The sequence below is a fragment of the Pogoniulus pusillus genome, chromosome 13 (genome assembly GCF_015220805.1).
Source record: "Pogoniulus pusillus isolate bPogPus1 chromosome 13, bPogPus1.pri, whole genome shotgun sequence".
Classification (NCBI taxonomy): Eukaryota; Metazoa; Chordata; class Aves; order Piciformes; family Lybiidae; genus Pogoniulus; species Pogoniulus pusillus.
Genome location: NC_087276.1, coordinates 21,232,730 through 21,248,052, shown reverse-complemented (window position 1 = coordinate 21,248,052; position 15,323 = coordinate 21,232,730).

The window sequence follows — 15,323 nt, the reverse complement described above, 5'->3', positions numbered from 1 at the left end:
CACTCACCCCCCAGATCTTTCTTCACTAATTATCTATGTGCTGTCACCAATAGATGTGGGCAAAGAAGGTGATGTCAGCACTGGGAGTCTGGCCAAGGAGGAGGAGCTCCAAGCACCTCAGAGTCAGAAGAGTGCCCTAAGAGCCAACACATGAACTTCAGATCTCTACAGTGCTGCCAGGGGACTTACTCTAGTGACTGCTCATTAGCTCCTTGGGTGAACACCCCTGAACACAGCCTGCACAGGGGACATTCCGGAGCTTCCAGCCGGCTACAGCGAGCACCACCAGCTTTAGTCCCACAGCAGCCACAGCCTACACGGCAGCTACAAAGCGCTGCCTGCAGCACACGTGCTGCTGCTTCCAGCGCTGCCTGCACACAGTGAGGGAAGGAGGAATCCTACCGATCACGTCCGGACCAGCAGAGACGCAGGGAGAAAGGCAATGCCAAACTGCCAGGCAGAGAACAGCTTTTGCCTCAGTGGGCACAACTGCTGCAAGCAGCCCTCAGTCGAATGGGGAGCCAGCAGCAAGCAAGGAGGCAGAGTCTGGGTGATGCCACCAGCTAGGAATTCTTCTCCCTGAGCATGCTGCAAACAGCCAGTCTCAGGGGGTTGTTCCCCCCGAAAACTGGCACAAGCAGGGCTGGCAGCCCCAACTCTCTGGCACGCGCCACATTCGTCCCCTGTGTGTCACTGCAATCGGCATCCCCCTGAAAGCACTGGGAAACAAAAGCATGCCCAGAAAAGGACTTAAATCACAGAACCATGCAGCAATTAAAAGTCATGTTCATAGCAGAGTCATTAGTGCTAATTCTCACACTCTTTACATAGGAGCAGCACGTAATAATCACTCCCAATTAAGCCGTGCTTCTCCAAGGTGCATTAACCACTTCTAGCCATCCGATTAATTGGGCCCATCTCTGCTGCACGGTGCACTTTCCTCACTCCAGAGGGAGACCAGACAGTTAATGAAGGTCTTGCTGTGGTTCCAGTGCAGGAGCACAGCGCTGCCAACGCTGACACTCAGGTGCCCACTGGCTGCAGGCTGTGGGCTTGGGCACAGCGCATGGCAAAGATGCTCTGCAGCCCAGCACGCGTCTGCACCCAGGAGAAGGAGCTGCTGCAGGCTTGTACATTTCACAGCATCAAACTCTCCAGAGGACGTGGCCTCCAAGCACAGCACTGCCATCCAGTTTTACCAGCTTCCTGAGACTTCACTCCCACCCCCTGCAATCTTCCACTCCACTCTGCAGAGGATAACAGTGCCCAGGGCCCAAATTGGAGCTGCTGGAACCCACATCTCTTCTTCACCATGAGTGCTGCAGCAACTTTGGCCAGCCCTTTCTTCTGCTCTGCTAATGCTTGCTGTGATGGGGACACTGGCCAGTGGCCCAGACCCTACATCAGTGTGACCTGGTCCTGCTGCTCCCCTCCTGCCAGGATACAGCAAGTACCTCAGCTCTGCTGTCAGCAGCAGCTGTGGTGGAGGAAACTGCACAGGGCTCACCTGCTGCCATAGCCTGGGGTAAGGGTTTATTTACTGAAAAGGGATGAATGGTGCCATGCAAATCTTTGAGGCACTCCATCCTTCAGATTCCTCTTGGAAGAAGTGAAGGCCCCTCCCGTGCAGGAGAGGAGACACCAGTGCAGAAGAGCAGCAGTAGAGGGACAGCACAGCAATTGGGACATCTAGATGTGTGCATGGTAGTCAAAAGTGTGTTTGCAGACAGCAGAGACACAATGGCAGCTGCACACAGGATGGAGCCGCAAGGTGCGTTCCCAACAAGAGGTAAGGAGAGACCTTAATGATAGCCGTTTGCTGAGCCTGGGGCTTTGTAACGGAGGACAATGATTCAGTGAGTGCTGTCGCTTCACTGTGACTGCAATTCCTCTGTGGGAGCAACCACCTGGACACCCACTGGGGATTAAAGTAATTCCCTTGTGACAGGAGAATTTCTAAGTGCACCCAGCTGAGCAATGTCTGTGTGGACTCCTGGGAGCTGGGATAGCAAACAGTAAGACTGGGTGGATACTGGAACCTCAGCAGGGTCTCCACACCAGAACGCGTTGGAATGGGGTGGAACGATAGAGACAAAGCCTGTTCCAGAGAGGTAGAGGCCTTTTCCAGGATCCTGTCTGAGGAGCCTGTCTGCTCTGCACCAAAGGGAAGGTGGTGGGGAGGCAGAGGGACACGTGTGGTTGTGTTTCTGCAAGCCCATGCCCGTGTTGAAGGGAGGGAAGCACTCTCATACATCCTCTCCACAGGCACAGATGATGTAGCCTCAGGAGCACGCAGTTATCAAAATGTTATAAATTGGTGCCTTTTAAACAGCCTGGTAATTTGCTAGTCCATTACAGAAGGAGTTGTAGGACACAAGGAGCACGGTATGAAGAATTATCCCTCCTGCGTCACTGCTGACCTCCACAGTGGAGGTGATCTCAAACTGCTCCATTATGTCAGACTGCCCTGAGCACGCAGCCGCCTGTCATCGCTCCTCTGTGTGTCACCGTGCCCCAGGAAACACCGCACGCTCCTGACAGCTCCCTCACTGGGGACATTTGCTGGAGAGATGCCATTCACCATCATGTCAGCGTGACCCAGGGTCACCAGGAGATTGGTCCCAGCAGGGAAACCCCCGTGGCTCTGCAGCCACCCCTGCTTCAGTAACCCAGGTGTTTCTGTAGTCATTGCTGTGAGCTCAGCCAGTTAATTTTAGCCCAGCAGTTTCCTTCTAAGAATTCCTCAGGCTTGGACACCACCCCTTTCTGTGTCCCATAGTGTTTCCAGTGTTGAGCCCTGCCTGTGCAGCAGCCAGCAGGAAGGTATCTGCTCTGCCACCAGTGCTCTCCAGCAGGACATGTTCCTCTGTGGCTGGAGTGCAGGTAGCTGAGCCTCCTGGCTAACTCCCTGTCCAGACATTTCTGACAGTCCTCCATTGCAGCCCTGTCACCATCCATCTCCATGATGCCCAAACTCTACTGTTTCAGTGTCAAAGCAAAATACAGGCTTTCCACACAGTCCATAGCTTTTGTCCAGGTAAAATATAGTCTGTGATACAAACCATCTTCAGTCTCTTTCTCCTGAAGGCTTCTTGAAATCCTGCAGGTATTGAGGACAGGAATATAAAACTTCCCTCTTTTTTCTGCTAATGAAGAAATACACATCAGAGGTCTCCTTTCCCAAGGTCCAAGGCAAATTTCCTTAGAGGGAGCTTCCTAAGCCAGGAAAGATGCACAAACTCTTTGCAGTACCACCTCCATCAGCCCAGAATAGGGCTGCAGGCAGCAGGTAAGGATGGAGCCAGCTACAGTGGCATCTCCCAGGACTTCTGCAAATGAGGCAACATCCCGTGGGTGGTCTCAGCCTTGGGATGAGTCGAGCCATCAGTAGCCTGTGACTACAACAGTCTTCACACATGGTCATAGAAAACAGGCAAACGAAATCCTCCTATCTCCCAGAGCAGCACTCCCCCTTCTTTGCTGTGTCTGCTCCTGGGACCTCTGAGCTCTGTCCTGTACCCTTTCAGGAGACACTTTATATCCCAGCTGGACCAAAAGCCAGGGAGCAACCCCTCACTTGGACCCCCTAAGTGGCCACAGATCCTTCACGCTGCAGAGACTACCCTGGTTTGTGCCATTAAAGGCCACTTCCCATAGCCAAGGCTGCAGGCAAAACTCTCCTAACCCCAAGGTCCAGCCAGCAAGGCTGTTGTTTATCATCTCAGTTTGGAAGGAAGCAGCTCCAGGTCTACACAGCTCACGCCAGGAGAATTATGTCTGCTACACTGGGTTTGCGCAAGGCAAAGGGATATTTCTCCTAACCCATGTTTAATTTCTGCACATAAATCCCTCTGAACTTAAACTTCCCATTTATTTTACGGGCTTAGATATTTCCTCATGAGTTGCAAGCAGAATCCATGTCCTGGCACACACATAAAAGCAAATGCAGAAGGAATGTGTCCCAGCAATATATGCATCATCCCTGGAGATAAATCTCTTCTCACTGGGGAGGAAACCCTCAAGGCTCACACACACAGCAGCTATTCATTTCCCACAAAATATATACATTTCAGGACAAAAATAAACATGTAACTACTGGGAGCGTTACTCTCAGGCTCTCTGTACAGCAGGCAAGGTGACAATTGGCAAGTGGTAGGAAACCAGCTTGCAACTCAGTAACAAACAGCTTATTAAATCCACACCAACACCCAGCACCTGGGGAACAGGCAGCACCCTGGGAACGCGCTGCACTCTGCTCCGTCAGGCACAAACGTGAGCTGCTGCTGCTGCTGCTGCACTGCTCTGGGAAATCACGAAACAGCAAAAGTCCGGAGGGACATCAGCGAGGGGCTGGGGCGACTGGCACAGCCTGGCAGCAGAGTCTCTGCAAGCCGCGTTCCCCACGCATCCGCTCTCCTCTCAGGGATGGACCCCACGGACCCATCGTGGGGACTGTCAGGGTCTCTGACGGCGCAGGACGGCCAAGAGCAGGGCCAGCGCTCCCTGCTTTGCTGCCTCCACACCCACATCTCTGGCAGGAAACACTGTCAGGAGCTCTGTGGGATCGTGAATATGAATTGCTTTGACCTCACTTAGTCTGATATAGTGGAGTATTAAATCTCTATTTTTCAAGCATTAAGCCTGCGTAATAGAAGGATGCTGCGAGCAATTTGCAGTAAGATGAAGGGATATTACTGTCCTGGGAGACAGACAATCCAACCACATCCACAAATTGATAACAGAGATAGTGGCTTAGGTTCATGCTAGCTATTAATTAAGGGCATGTTTTATGTGGAAGACAATACCAGCTTACACAGGCAGGTACTTGTTGGCCTTCCCCTTCCCGCAGTGAGCGGCATCCCTGGAGCTGGAGCGCAGCCAGGTGGGTTAGCGCACACCTCGCTGAACCTCAGCTCACAGGCTCACATCTGAATCTCTGACAGGCAAAATTAATTTCTCAAGCCTTTAGCACAGCAGCTTGAGAGCTGCTGCTCTGCCACTCAGGAGCGCTGCCGGAGCTGCTGCCGCAGGGAGCAGAGCGCCAGACCCTTCTTGCAGGGACAGCAAAGGCTTGGCCAGAGCAAAGTGACTGTGCTGGGAGCTCACACGTCTCTGGCTGCTAATGAGCAGCTAACCATGTCCCAGGCTCTTCCTTTGCCTCAGAACTCACTGCTTCATTATCTGGCTGATCCTCAGCTCTCAGGCAAAGAAATCCAAACATGGGTTTCCTTCCCTCTTGCCTCTTCTTCTCATCTCTGCTGCTGACAGCTTCCCACTCAGCCAAGGGCTGCGATCTCTCTCCCACTCAATGCCCTCCGCAGGCTTTCACTGCCCATCCCCTGCAGTGGGACTCTCAACACATCCATTAATCGACTTGGGCTGATTACAGGGCCACTAACTCCCGTCCTAACTACCAACAGAATATTACCCTTTTAGAACCTCTTTCTTCTCACCCTGGAATTTATCACCAAGCCTGCCTGATGCCCTGAAAGCTGCCCCTCACACTGGTGTGACATACCCACTGCTGCTCCTGCTTCTCTCAACTAAATCTCTCCCAGGTCTCACCTCAGTTGTCTGAGCAGCACCAGCCCATGAAGGGGACACTTGCCCTCAGGGACCCAGCAGCTGCCCACGGCACATCACAAGGTGAAGCAACACAGAGGAACACATCCAGAGGGCAAGAGCCAGGAGGCAGTGTGTGCGGTGGCTCCCGGGAGCAAGAACACCAGCTGGTACCGCTGGGTCTATCTGGCTGATGGAGCCACAGCACACAGCAGACCCGGAGCACTGCAACATCAACATGCCAAAGTCCTCTGATGGAGGGTGTCTGCCCTGTGGTGCGTTGCCCAAAAAGTTGCATAGAGCCAAATAATGCACAGGGCAGCAGCAGAAGTGGGTACAGAATATTACAGGAAATGGCATAAAAGTCCTGAGTGACAAATCATTTAAAGCATCCTTCTTATGGACAGGCACCTACAGAGAGCTGAGGCAAATAAATCAATGGGGTAGGCTAGGGAGACAGAAGAGATTTATTCTTTTCCAGATGGGATCAGAGAACAGCTGGATAATTGATGAAGTGATGAGGACAGATGGCTTCAGAGGGCAAGCTCCTGTTGACACTGCTGCCCACACCAAAGCCCCTCTATTGGGCCCTCCATTCAGGTTTACAAAGGCTTGAGGGGTCCAGGGTGAAGAGCAATGCCAAAGCTGTGGACAGTGCAGGTCATTGTGAAACCTGCAGAAAACAGTCCCACTATGTTTTTCTCTGTTTTAAAGATGATGATGTGATGTAGGTACTGAGAGACAGAGGCTTCAGACAGACCTAGGATATGTCCCTGCCTTGAACAGGATGGGATTTGCTATGTGCATAGGTCCCTCACTGAGCAGAGGCAAGGACAGTAAGGCAGGATCTGGCAGCAAGCTTCTGAAGAACAGCCTGCTCCATGGTGAGGAATAGTAAACTGACAGAGAAAAGGGAAAAGAAAGGACAGACTGGAAGTCAGGGCCCAGAAAACGAAAGGAGCATCCTTTGGTGTCAGTAGAGCACACATCTGCAGCCCGCAGCCCACATCTGGCTGCAGACTCACCCCATCTGCAGTGCCTCCATTAAAAGCCTGTGCAGGCCTGTCTGTGAAGCCAAGACTCACCCCGAGATGGCAATGGTCACCAGCCCAGCAAGTGTAGGAGCTCTGTGCTCCTGCAGGCTCCACAGCTGTGCCCACCCCCTCGCTGCTCTTTGAAGACAGTGCCTGAGCTGCTCCTTGGCACACTGCGGATGGCAGCGTCCCAGGCTGCCTGCTGCAAGCTCAGCTGCGCATCTGATCTTGGGTGAGGAATTTCTCTTTATACCAAACTGTCTATTCAAGTCATAAAAATAGGCTTCTTTTCCTTCTGTAAGTGCAACACTTTTCATATTTTTACTTCCAGCTGTCTAGATAGTATTTCACTTTTTTCATTTCTAGTGCTCGGTCTCAGTTATTTAATGTGAATTTCTAGGGCACGGTGCCCTTAGCAGACATCAGAGCAATATAACACAAGAAATCAGATATACACTGTTCCAGGAGAAGGCAGGAACAAAAAGACAAACTAGGTTGTTAATACATATGGTGCTTTTGATTCATGGAATACAGAAAATTGTATTTGATTATATCTGTAATGGATCCTCGTAACTTTAGATTAGGGTTACGCTGATGGCCCAACTAATGGACAGTTTATTGCAGCAAAAGATTTCATCCTCTCATATTTTTTTTCCCTGGTATCAATTACTTTGAATGTTTCAGTGTCTCATTTCTCTGGATGTTTATTGCTTGATTTTCCTTTCTAACACCCCTACACACACCCAATGCAGCTGGTGTTCCTCTGCTAAGCTGCAGGAACTACAGTTTGTGTGTGCTCCTAGAGTCCAGAAGCTTTCACCATCCACCAGCTGCACGGGTCAGAAGATGCTCATTTGTGGGTTGCAGTTACTGAAGTCATCACAGCATGTAAAGCCATGAGGTAATGGAGTCAAGGCTCTCTTAGCAGACATGTGCATGCTATCGGGGTGTGTGTGAATAATAAATGAAAAGGCTTCTTAAATTAACCTGTCTAAAAAAGGAACACACAGGACTGCTGCCTGTGAGACTAACAGCAAATGTGACGTGAAAAGAGACTGGGAGTAAAGATGGTTTGGTGGAAAGCATCTTATTTTCAGTCAACTTACATAGAATCATTAAATTATCACTCTCTGAAACAGTGCAGAAGGACCTCAAAGGAAACGCTTGTGTGCCACTGAAGAGCTTAGGAGCTTGTGGTGGCACCAGAGATGTCACCTATTGATGTGAGGGCGGGGGGCAGAGAGGCTGGTGGATCTGTTTTTCCCTTTTTTACTTCCCTGGCTGTAACCACATCTGAAATCCTCTCTAGGAAAAGCAAACCCAACGATCTTGCAGAGAAAATCACCACCTGTATCACATGTTAAATACCAGCCAAGCTGCTTGACACCAGTGATTTGGGGATGATCTCTGAATATATTTGCTTTATTGAAGCATGCTCTGCCTTGCTCCAGGTTGGGTACCTGCCAGTCCAGGAGTGCCATGACATCAGTCTCCCTGAAGAGCAATGACCCCCAGTTAGGAACACATTGAGTTTAGAGGACACTTGTCAGGGCTGCTGGCTGGCACATGTCAGAAGGCAGCACATTTCATGGAGTGCCCATCAGTGAGGACTACTTTTGTTTCACCTGCAGCTAAACTCTTTAATTTCTCCAGGGCAGAGGATGAAGAGACTTCATCCCTGACGTGCTCTACTGTCACAGCCCTTATTTCTTGGAGAATGAGAAGAACCTGGCAGCAAGGGACACAAGATACCTCTCCAGCAGGACAAGGCTGCACCCTGCCCACAGGAAGAGGTGGCTTTGATGGCAAGACTGGATCACCACATCCCGCTCCTGCGCTGCCCTGCAGCCTTTCACCCCATGCTTTGGTGGAGACCCACTCAGCATTGCAGGCACAAGGATCCAGACTGACCACAACAGCTTCCCCGGGCACACAGCGGGGCCAGGGGATGTCTCTCACCGGGAGGAATAGCAGCAGCCTCACGGCAGGCCACTCACACGGGGGAAACCCCTGGGACCCAGGAATGTGGCACTGCCTCGCCCTCAGCTCAGGCACACTCAGGCACACACGGGCTGCATGTTATTGCTACTCCAAGAAGAGAGCTGGATCCACTTATTTTTTTCATTAAAATGCAAATTAATTTAATAAAATGTGGAATTGTAAATTAATGAAGCACTTAAAAATTCTACATAATACAAGGCTAATACTTACTCTGTAGAATCTCCTCCAGTTAATATAACCACTAACTCTCCTGAGCGGGACCAGCCTGGCAGCTCCACCGATCTAAACCAGCCCCTCTGACCGGGGATGGGATCAGAGCTCCTGCAGCCGGTACGCTGCCTTTCTACAGCTCCCCAGCCCCAGGGGCAGTGAGAAGCCTGCCTGCCCCATCACGGATGAGTGCAGATGCAGGGACATTTCTCTTCCCTTTAAAACAGCAACGGACCCCTGCCATTGACTGCACCCCGACAGCTCACACGCAGGCTCTGGGGGTTCCTGCCCCGAGCAAAGCTCCAGCCTTGAAGTGCCCTCCCACGATGTTCTGCAGCAACAGCATCGCAGCTGCCTCCAGGCACCGAGTTCCCGTGCAGGCTTTGGGCACAGAGTGTGGAGCCACTAAGATATTTTTCTTTATAGTCTAATGCAAAGTGCCAGATTAGGGTATCGACTCCGAACCCCAAGCGTCCTGCCTGCAGGCGGGGGGGGCTGTCCCTAGTGAAGGGCTGGCAGCCAGCCCCACCTTGTCGTGCGTGCAGACAGATGAGCCGCTGCACATCCTCCTGGCAGCAGCTGGATTCAGAGCAACCCAGTCCCCCTCTCTCCCCTCCATCCTCAACGTCGTGTCCCTTAGTTGCAGAGTAAGAGAAGACAGAGAGGAGAAAGTGCTTTGCCCAAGGCTGGCAGAAGTCAAATATTGCTTAGATGCTACCTTCAGGGCAAATCTGGCTCAAGGAAACAAAAGGTGACCTTGACTGCCCAGGTGTAAGGCTGGTTCTCAGCACCTTCCCTTTCTAACTCATACTTCTATGGAAACACTGCAGAAAACCAATCCTTAGAAAAAATCATCTTTCAAATAAAGCAGAGGCAGCCACACACCGAGAAGATGTTGGGCAAAGTGAGTATCCAACAGGTTCAATCCTTCCTGACTTGCAGGTCCACATCTGAGATCATCACCTTCTGCTATTTTATAACAAAAGAAGAGAAAAGGCAATTCCAAGAACAACTCAGTTCATCCTAAAGGATCCTAAGCAGGTCAGGTAGACCACATCAAAACATTGCCCTTCCCTCCCCGATAGCTATAAAGGCTGTCCGGGCAGACAGCTTTACAGAGATGTGGCAGCAGTACCAGCCCAGAGCGAGGTGACATGAATCCTCCAGCTCACCTCTCTGCCCATACCACATTCCCACACCTCAGCCTTTCCACTTTGGACCTCCTGGTCACACACAGAGACCCATGGCTGCATCCACAGGCCCACAGCCACATGTGGAGCTCCATGGCCACGGGTGCTGCTCTGTGACCACACGTGGAGTCCTGTAACCACGCATGGAGCCCTGTGGCCATATGTGGAGCCACATGGCACCCCCAGGTCACAGCACACAAAGCCCCACTGGACCTATGGAATCTCCCTGCTGACCAGTGCTGTACTCAGCACTGGCCAGGCCACACCTTGAGTACTGTGTCCAGTTCTGGGTGCCTCATTCCAAGAGAGATGTTGAGGTACTGGAACACATGCAGAGAAAGGCAACGAAGCTGGTGAGGGGCCTGGAGCACAGCCTTAAGAGGAGAGGCTGAGGGAGCTGGGGGTGTGCAGCCTGCAGAAGAGGAGGCTCAGGGCAGACCTCATTGCTGCCTACAACTACCTGAAGTGAAGCTGTAGCCAGGTGGGGGTTGGTCTCTTCTCCCAGGTAACCAGCAACAGAACAAGGGGACACAGTCTCAAGATGTGCCAGGGGAGGTATAGGCTGGATGTTAGGAGGAAGTTCTTCACAGAGAGGGTGATTGGCATTGGAATGGGCTGCCCAGGGAGGTGGTGGAGTCATCGTCCCTGGAGGTGTTCAGAAAAGACTGGATGAGGCATTTAGTACCATGGTCTAGTTGATTGGGCTGGGTGCTAGGTTGGACTGGATGATCTTGGAGGTCTCTTCCAACCTGGTTGATTCTATGATTCTATGTGGTTTAGAAGCATAAATACCTTTGCAATCATATAACTCTATGTATCTGTACCTAAAACTACCGAAGGATGAACTGTGAAATAACTGCCCACCCAGAGGCAGAGATAAGGAAACAACGACTCTTACAGAGACCCTGAGAGCCAGAGACATCAAGATAAGGAAGCAAAGACACCTAGGGAGACCCTGAAACTGGCCAGAACCGACCCAGCAGTTTGGGCTCAGTGATAAACTATACAGCTCAGCACATTTTGCAACCGAGAAGGCAGCACAAGGAAGGCTGTCACCTTCACCCCTAGGAGCCCAGAGAACACCACCAGGGTAGAACCGTAAGGAGAAGTACTTTGTCTATGTATAATCTTTCCCTGGACCTTTCATGACTATGTAACAGACAACAACATACAAACGGCAAGGCTGGGACCCGGGGTGTGCACGTTCTTGGGCAGAGAGATGCCCTGTGCCCCAGCACGCTTAACAAACATACCTGCTTTATAACCTTTTGGGTTCTGAGGGGTTTGCTCCCTATGCCACTGCCACTCAGGGACCTACCTGCCAGGCTCCTTTTCCTCTGCCCACTCAACAGGGACCTTGGACCAGGCTGGCTCAGCGCCGGTGCTAATCACCTGCCACACTCATTTATTGCCATGTATACAGCACTGCCAGGAACATTATCCCTTAAATAAAGCTCACCCACCCTATTATTGTAATGTCAACTCTGAACCTCTCAGATAAGCCCTGCAGACAATTTATAATTACACAGAAGTAGCTCTTGTACACTGCACCGAGGGGCCATCAGGAGAGGATTTTGGTCTTTCACAGAGCTGGTGCTTGACAGGTCTTTTTGCTGTTATTTCATCTTGACAGCTTCTTGCCACCCAGCCCCTCCTGTGGCTCCGCACTCCAGCTTCGCTGTGATCTCAGGTGAAGAGAGCACATAATGGGCAATAATTGTGGGCGATTACTGTTTACTTGTTAACTTTGCCTGGCAGTTCTGATGGATGCAGGCCCTGGCATTTTCCCTTTATGCCCTGCAGCACCGAGGGTGAACTGGTGCTTAATTCAAAGGCTGAAATCTAGGGGAAAAAAGCAAGACGACGAAACCCATCATTAAATTTCTCTTAGTGGCTATGTGCATAATTCATCCAAACACCATCAAATATAAATGGCCTTGTGCCAGGACCAGCAGTGCAGGCACTGCAGATCTGGCCTGCTCAGGATCAGCAGCTGAGACCTAGCTCAAACTGCTCCTGAGTGGGACAGCAGCCCCCAGCCTCTGCCCAGTGGGGCTGGCAACAAGACTGAGGCTGCCGTCAGCACCAAAAAGAGGAAAGTGGTCGATTTCAAAGCCCAATCAATATTTACATACAAAGGAGTGGTGAGACATGGAGGGAGAGAGGCAGCAGGTGGGCAGGATGAGCAGAGCAGACAGGGTGAGCAGGCAAGGTCCTGCTCGCAGAGCCCTGTGCTACAGCAGGAGCCCGACCCAGACGATGGATCTCCTCCCTTGATGGTCTCTGCTCCCATCGCAAAGCCAGTCCTCATCCCTTGATGATCTCTGCTTCCATCCCAAAGCCACCCACTCACACTGATTCAGTATTCACTGACTGGGCTTTTCCCCTCAGTTTTCTAACAGCATTTGTCCAGTTCAGGAAACCCAAACATCTTCCTGCTCCCTGCTAGTGCGTGAGCTCCGGGAGCCCAATGGATCAGCTCACACGCAGCACCCATGTGCAAGGACCCATCCCCTTTTCACACACACAGATGTTCACTCACAGTGGTTCAGCAAATGCCTGCAACAAGTTGGGCAGAAAGTTGGGCAGGAAGTTGTGGTTTGAGTTTGGGTTTTTTTTTTCTCCCCAGTTATTTGAAAAACACCAACTTATTTAATAAATCACAGCAAGTTGTTTTGCAGGAGTATCCTTTGAACCATTAGATATTATTGTGAATGCCAATTTTTCTTCCCACCTTATGGCAGGATAAAGATACCCCACTCAATTTTCATCAAAAGCACATGAAAGCAATCAAGGCTCCCGTAGTTTCTATGGAAATAAGGGATGCAAATTGGGATTGCGTGGTGCCTTTTTTCTTGAATTTATCCATAAAAATGCAAATACTCTTCAACAGATACTGAAATATTTGCCTTGTTCTAGGGGAGACAAAATAGAGAGACGAGGCTCTTTTGTCCACTGGCTCTCCTGGCAAAGAGATTTGACAGCTCACAGAGCACAAGCCTGTGGAAGCTGAACCGGCCCCATCAGAGAGGAACGAGGGGCAGAGCTGGCTCCGGCAGCCCCAAGGGCTGCAGCTGGGTCCGTGCAGGGCCCTCAGACGCTAGTGTTAGAACGGAGTTTTCCCTGCCCTTCCCCACAACACAACCTGCCCCATCCACGAGGATCGTGCAGATCTCTGCCCACAACACAAGAACTTGCCAGCCACGCTGGTGCTGAGTTAAAAGTGCAATGTCACCTCTCTGGCATGGAACACAGATGAGCAAAAAGGAGCAGCACAAACAAATCGCATTGGAGATGCACCTGCTTTGCTTTCCTGCCAGCCACTTGAGAAGAGTGCACAATGGAGGATCTCCTGCTCCTCTGCTAGGTCTCATCTTGTCCTGCAGCAGGGACTGATCAAAACCCAGCAGCAGGAGGTTTAATTAATTCCCTTTCAAACCGAAGGATACAGAATAGTTAATGCTAGCAGAGGTCTCTGGGTTATTCCCTGAGGTGCTCTCCCACGCTCTCCTCTTTCTCTGCGAGCTCGATGATGTGCTTCTCACAGCACTTGCCTATAAATAATCAAACAGCTCCAGGAAATGCTGATCCACAGCTCAGCCCCTTGCCCCCAGCAGGGTCCAGGTGCCAAGTGTTGCAGCTCCACTGCCATCAGGAGCCCTCACAGGAGCTGGAGCTCATCCCTGGTGCTCAGTCTGCTTGCAGTCTTAGGGAAACTGAAAAGGTCAAGGAGTGGCATTTTGGATCACTCTTGCTTGCCAGAATGAATGACAAACCCTGGCAACTCACCTAGTGAAACTCTGAGCGTGAATTAGAGCATGCTGCAGCTGCACAGTTATAAACTTGCCATTAATTAATTGTGCTGTCACTGTACGCACCTGAGAACAACAGCTAGATCAGAGAGCTGAGCAGAGATCAAAATGATTAGTAGATCACTTTACTTACAGTTGAAAGCACCAATTAGACACAGCAAAGACGTAGTAGGGCTCAGCTGCTTCCACTAACAGCTCTGGAAGAGACAAGTCACTCGATAGACTGGGAAGCCTGATGTTTGCAGAGGACAGAGAGGAATTGTGATGGTCTGGCTATCAATTTCTCCTCCAAGGGTGCTGAACCCCTCTCTGTGCCTGTTACGCCCTCAGCAGCGTTCACACCTCAGGCTGAAATGAGCTGGATGAGTCCCATTTGCCTGTTTGGCTTTGCAGACCCAAAGGATTTGCTGAAGGAGGGCCTGAGAGTCCCAGGAGAACCTGGAGCAGAAGCCGAGCTGCCTGGTCACTGATGGTGGCTACCTCCTGCCCATCACCTGCCTGCTGGGGCCCGTGGTGGCAGTGTATGGAGCTCCTGCCTGCAGAGGCACCATGCCACCTGCTGCACAGAGATTTCCCAGAGCTTGTGTCCAGCCTGTGCCCAAATCTGTCAGTGGCACTGACACCAGTGCCCAAGCAGTCTGTTCTCCAGTAACTATTTCCCAGAGTGGACAAGGTGTTGGGGTCCTTGAAATGCAGCAGCTTCCACTCCTGCATTACCAGGCACCATCACAAGCTGCTGCAAGCTGACTTAGCCAAGCACAGCTGAATTTATGGTGCTGATTTATTATTTTCTCTGAAGTTATTGGGGAAATACATTCCAGCTGCACCTTGGAAGGCTCCAGAAGGGACCTGTCCTTCTCTCTAGACAGCCTCTGCCTTCCATCAGCAGGCATGAAGCAGCAAAGCACTGGGGAGTGCTGTGGGGGGTTTAGGTTTCCAGTTGTGGATTGTTGTCTTTGGGAGAGAAGTGCTGCAGCTGAACCCAACAGAGGAACTGCTCACTGATTCCTGGCATACAATAAACTGGATGCTATGTTTGTGATTATGAACAGTGGCTCTGGAACTGGTCTGTGTCATCACAGAGCTCCAGATTCAGACCATGCACTAATGTCAGGCTGAGGGACACTGGCCCTGCCAGAGCCAGTGCTGTGAGCCCCTCACATTCCCTGCACTCCTCCCAAGCACCCAGCCAAAGAATCTGCTCTCAAAAAGAAGGCTATACTGGACTCACAGTATCACAGTATCATCAGGGTTGGAAGAGACCTCACAGATCATCAAGTCCAACCCTTTACCACAGAGCTCAAGGCTAGACCATGACTCCAATGACAGTACAGGACAGAAGGCACCAGGAAGAGAGGCCCAAGGAGGTGATGTGTCCCAAGGAATGGGTTCAGAGCAGGTAGAGCTGCCAACCCTAGCCAGGGATGATTCCCACTCTCTGGTGAGACAATGGCACAGATCCTGGGGAAGGCACCGGAGCACTGAGGCCAGACACTAGCTGCTGTACACGTAGT